The sequence below is a fragment of the Diabrotica virgifera genome, chromosome 7 (assembly GCF_917563875.1).
Source record: "Diabrotica virgifera virgifera chromosome 7, PGI_DIABVI_V3a".
Taxonomy (NCBI): Eukaryota; Metazoa; Arthropoda; class Insecta; order Coleoptera; family Chrysomelidae; genus Diabrotica; species Diabrotica virgifera.
Genome location: NC_065449.1, coordinates 190,664,399 through 190,670,235, shown reverse-complemented (window position 1 = coordinate 190,670,235; position 5,837 = coordinate 190,664,399).

The following is a 5,837-nucleotide window of genomic DNA, read 5'->3' as shown; positions in this document are numbered from 1 at the left end:
AACTTGAGCTACACAATTTTTCCAAATGTCACTTTTGACTTGTAAGTATATATATTGTATTAAAACAGAAAATAGTGAAGAATTACCAAGAATGATGGAAGCACTAGATAGTGAATCGACAAAGATGGGACTGAACATCGCTTACAGTAAAACAAAAGCCATGACCAATCAACAAGGAGAACCAATAATTACAGTGGCACAAACAAGAATAAAGCAAGTAAAAGAGATATTCTAGGACAAATCACTAAATTAAATAAAAAAAATCAGACCGAAGAAATAAAAAAAAATAATAAGATTGGCCTGGGCATCACTCGGAAAACTGTCTTTTATTCTAAAGAAAAAAAAATACCCCCAATACCTAAAATCAAGAGTCTTCAATCAATGTACACTCCCTCTCCTCATATATGGCTCTTAGACATGGACACATACAAAGGAAAATATGGAAAAAATAAAAATATGAAACATGAAAAATTCCATTAATTACATTATCCAATCAGCGGACTGAGCAAATTGACGTCATTAAATCTCGCATAATATATGGGACATCCTGTATAAACAATACAGTTTCAGTATAATACAATACAATAAAATTTAAAATTGATCATTAAAAGTATATAATACTTACAAATGCAATTTAATGTGCTTATTCATTTTTTAAGTACTAAAGAAATGAGACAAAAAATGTATTATAAAAATAAAATAATTGTAAGTTATGACGACGACACTGTTTATTTAGTGTTTATATTGCTTGCCGCCTTTAAAACATGAGAAGGTATTTTGACCAGATAACGATATGATTTGAGCCTAAGCACTTCCGAACAATTTGACCAATTACTCTTCAGTATTGCCCAATAAGATACGTTAGAAAGTAGTAAGCCACACCCGCGTCCATGTGGACTAATACAAGGAGTGATCAATTTTGAAGCAAGCAAATGTTTATATGGTTTATCTTTATTTCTATGCTCTTCGTAGAATTATTGACCGGACCCCAAAAATGCTTCTGGTCCAACTGACATCGTAAGAACAGTACATCCAAACTAAATTCTAATAAATTTTAAAACAGCTCAATATACAGGGTGTATCAAATTTATGTGCCCGCGTTATTTAAAAAAATTTAATTTATTTTTATTTTGCTTTTGATTGATAAAATGCAAACACAATAATATATATATATTCTATAAATTTATTAAAATTTCGATGAATTTTAGGTGAAATGATGTTTTAATTACACATCCATAAACTTATACATAATATCCATTCGTACCGCGTATGCGTAGAAAGCTAGGATCTGCAATCAGCTTGTGCTTGTAGTCGGTTCGGTTCAGTTTATAATCCTTGGCGCTGTGCGGACATCTAAGTCAGAGTTAGAGCCAGTGGCCGATACTTTCTCCTGAATGATTAATTATTCAACAATTTGGGCAGCGATATACCGAAAGTTTCAGGCTACAGAAGAGATGCATTAAAAATTAAACACAAGTGCGGGAGTTGCATATTGCATAGGGTGTTCGCAATATATGCAAACAATATAGCGTTTTTCTCTTTCTATTTTCGAGAACAAAATATACTAACTTACAAAGAAAGATATTTGTGAGTTATTATGTAATAAAACTCTGTATTGCTATTTAGTTATTAAGAACAAAATGCAAAAAATGCAATTGTTTTACAATTTTTCCTAGCCATTAGAAAGGTAAATATTTGAAGTATGAAATTTTTTTAAAAACTTACACCTTTGATATTGTCCAAAGTTGTATCTTGTGGTACATAATATTCCCTCAATATTATACTCAAATACTGAGTAGTCTAGATGAATAGAAGGAAAACTATAAATTTATTTACTTAAAAACAGGAAAAAGGAATTGCTCAATTTGTCGATCGGATAGCCAAACGGAACGGGAGGTCGTCGGCACACCACTACGCTGTGATAGATGTTAGTTCAAATCCTGGCCCGGAGAACGGGAAAACAAAAAAGATAACAAAGCAGTTTAAAATTTTAGTATATGAATCTGAAGCTTAGACTGGGATACGCTGGTGTCTTATCGGTATATAAAAAGCAGTACAAGTACAGTAAGAGTTAAGGGCTTGCGGCTCAGTGATACTCCTCCATAGATCCCTACCGGAAGGCCGTTGACTCTTAAATACGGGTGTGTGTGTGTGTGTGTGTGTTTTAAACTACTCAGTTTTATCTATCGCTGAATTTTATTGATGGGATTTGATGTTCTTTTTAATTATTAAGTATTTTTGCATACATTACAAGTATACAATTGGATATTAAATGTACTATAATATTATTTATATTATTAGTAAAAACTTTTAATCAAATTACGTAAAAACGAAAAATATAATGGTACTATTAGAGTATAACAAAATAGAGGAACCTTAAATAACGAAGTAAGAATGATAGTAAGAACAAAAGAAAAAACCGAATACAATAAGGATTTAACGTTAAAGCCGGAAACACAGTTTTAAGGAGGGATATATAAATTTCCTGGCAAATCAAACGAATACGTTTGAAGGATAAAGAGAAGAGAATAATCTAATACCTAGTTTAGAGTGATTTTTTTATATTTGATTGAATTAAGAATATTTGACAAAATCCTATTTTTTAATAGTGGAGGATACATTGCCACTTATTTGGTAAGTTAAATTTAAAATAGTATCAAGCTTGGCTAGATGTACTATATAATATAATACAGAATATCTATGTGACGGCACTGATTAGACTATTGTTACCCTTTCGGCAGAACCCTCGTTAGTTACCAAGATTTACTGAGTAAATGCCAAAGAGCTATTCCATTGTCCGAGTCGACGAAATTACGCTGGACAGTCCATGAATATCGTACAAGGAAAATTCTGTATGTTAGTGTTATGTTCATATATCTTCCTGCTTGTTATGTCTTTCGGGAATCTGACCTAATTCGCCGGCATGTACAGCATTTGCTGCACCGTTAAACCTTGTGTGTTTTGGAGTTTGTAATAACATTCAGGCCTAAATTCATTTTAGACTAATATATGTCTCGCCAGAATAGTCAAGGCCATGTTCCATTAAATGATGTATAACTATTATAAGAGTCAGAGTTCAAATGAACGCTGACGGTAATGAACCTTAGCATCGATATACAGGGTGTTTGTAAATAAGTACGACAAACTTTAAGGGTTAATTGTCTTCTTCTTCTTCTTTTTTTTTTGTATAGACATAACTCTGTCTGTTTTTTCAATGTGCCTCTAGTAAGTTATCGTTCCATCGTTTTCGTGGTCTTCCCACTGATCGTCTTCCTATTGGGGAACCGTCTCTCGCTGTCCTGACTATCATATTTGTTGTCATTCGGCTTATGTGGTAATTCCATTCTATTCTTCTATTTCTTACCCTGTTATTAATGTTATCCACCTTGCATCTCCGTCGTATATCTGTACTTCTAGCTCTGTCCCATAGACTCTTACCATCGATTTTTCGAAGGGTTTTCATCTCCGCTGTTTCGAGCAATCTTTTTGTCCTCTCCGTGTCGGGTCGTGTTTCTGCCGCGTATGTCATTATTGGTCTGATGACTGTTTTATAAATTCTGCCTTTCATTTCTTTTCCGATATTTTTATTTCTCCATATTGTGTCACTCAGGCAACCTGCGGCTCTGTTTGCTCTATTCACTTGATCTTCCAGTTCTGTTTCGAGCCTTCCGTAGCTAGATAGTGTGATGCTTAGGTATTTAAACTCCATCACTTGTTATGTTATCTGACCTTCCAGCTCCAATTTACATGTTATTGAATCTGCTGTTATAACCATGCATTTTGTCTTTTGTGAGGAAATTAACATGTTAAATTTTCTGGTGATTATGTTGAATTGGTGCAGCATAATCATCTGGTAAATCATCTTCACTTTGAGATATTAGTATTGCATCGTCCGCATAGCAGATTATTTTAAGTTGTTTTTCTCCCATTTGGTATCCTTTTTTAGTTCTTACTTTTTTGAGTTATACTTCTTTAGGCGCGATTGAGATTGAGGGTGAATTTATATTATGCTGCGCGCATGCGCACACCGACAGTATGGTATTAGTCGTTATACAGGCTCTGATTAGGTGTTGAAATGATCTGTCAATAATAAATAATTGTTCAATATGAAGGTAAACAAATGTATAATATATTAGTTTTATTGTTGTGAGGACAGCAACAAAAAAGTTTATAATTGTAGTGACATTTAAATAGTTTTTAAAAGCAACAGGTACGTAATAATTGTAAATGTATCATAGGTACCTACCTATTTGAACCTACCAAAATACATAGTATGTAATACTTTTATTTACATAATTTGATTACCATCAAAATTTCTATCAATATTCACCTAATATATTGTTTTCTTACTCTATGTTTTGTTGTATTTTTTCAATTCTAAATCATTTCAATTCAAAATCAAAATAATTTGATTAAATTCAAAAATGTCAAAAGTTTAATCCGTTTAGTTAGTCGATCTTCGCACATAATGACACATTGTCTCCGTGGCGAAGCGTTTAAGGCGAATGAACCCCAATACCAACCGCGCTGATAAGCTGGTTCGAATCCCAATAGAAACTTTTATTTTTTTATTTTTTTTATACATTTTATGATTGTAAGTATATTTATTATATAATTTTATTTTCAGAAAATACGTATTTAGTTAAAAAAATTTCCGACAATTAATGTTCAGAAATCATTTGTGGCATTTTTAATGTGTTTGTGTGTGTTTTATTCTTTTATTATTTTAATTTTTGGCACTGTTTTAATAAAAATGTTTGAGAAGTAGTAAGTATAAATTAGTTTAATATTTAAATAAAATATAAATAAAAAGTATATTAATTTCGTTTAAATCGTATAATAGAAGTATAACTTCTTACGTGCGTACAAAGTACACACACATTCTTTTTTATTATTTCGTCCATGATCAGGTTGAAAAATACAGGACTCAAGGAATCCCCCTGTTATCCCATTGCCGGCTTCAATTGGGTCAGTTAATTCATCGTCCACTTTTACTTTTATTGTGTTGTTCTGGTAGATGTTTTCAATCGTTTTAATTATTCCGAGAGGTACCTCTCTCGAGTATAACAAATGGATAAGGTCCTTTAATGTGACCCTGCCAAATGCTTTCTTAAGGTCCACGAAACATAAATATGCCGGTTTGTTATATTCCAACGATTTCTCTTGAACTTGCCTCATTACAAATATAGCGTCAGTGCATGACCTTCCCGACCTAAAACCTTGTTGTTTTTCTGCTAATGTTATAATTTTATTCAATTTGTTTGTTATCACTTTGGTTGTTAATTTTAATGTTGTGTTTAATAAGTTAATTCCTCTGTAATTCTCCGGGCCAGATTTGTCTCCTTTTTTGAAGAAAGGTATTAGGATGCTTGATCTCCGTTCTTGTGGTATTCTGTTTTGTTCTATTATTTTTTGTATTAGTTTTAATAGTTGTTTAGTTAGATCTTGTCCTCCGTACTTTAGGAGTTCGTTCGATATTCTGTCCTCTCCTGGAGATTTTCTATTTTTTAATTTTTTCAACGCTTCCTTTACTTCTCCCTCCTCGATGTTTATTTCTTCGTTTGTTGTAACTTGAGGTGTTGGTGGTTTATTATCGTCGCCTTTAGCAAATAGAGATCAAAAATAGTCTGCCCATGTTTCCTTCTGAATGTGTTTCGCTTTTATTAATTCGCTCATCTTTTTTTTTCTGATCATTCTCCATACTTCTTTTTGTGTTCCACTGGGAAGGGAAAAACTGGGGAAAAAGGAGCACTGGCAGAGTTTCTCAAAACAGATGGAACACGACTTCTACGAAACACAAAAAGATGGTTAATTGTGCATGAAAAAAATAATTAAAT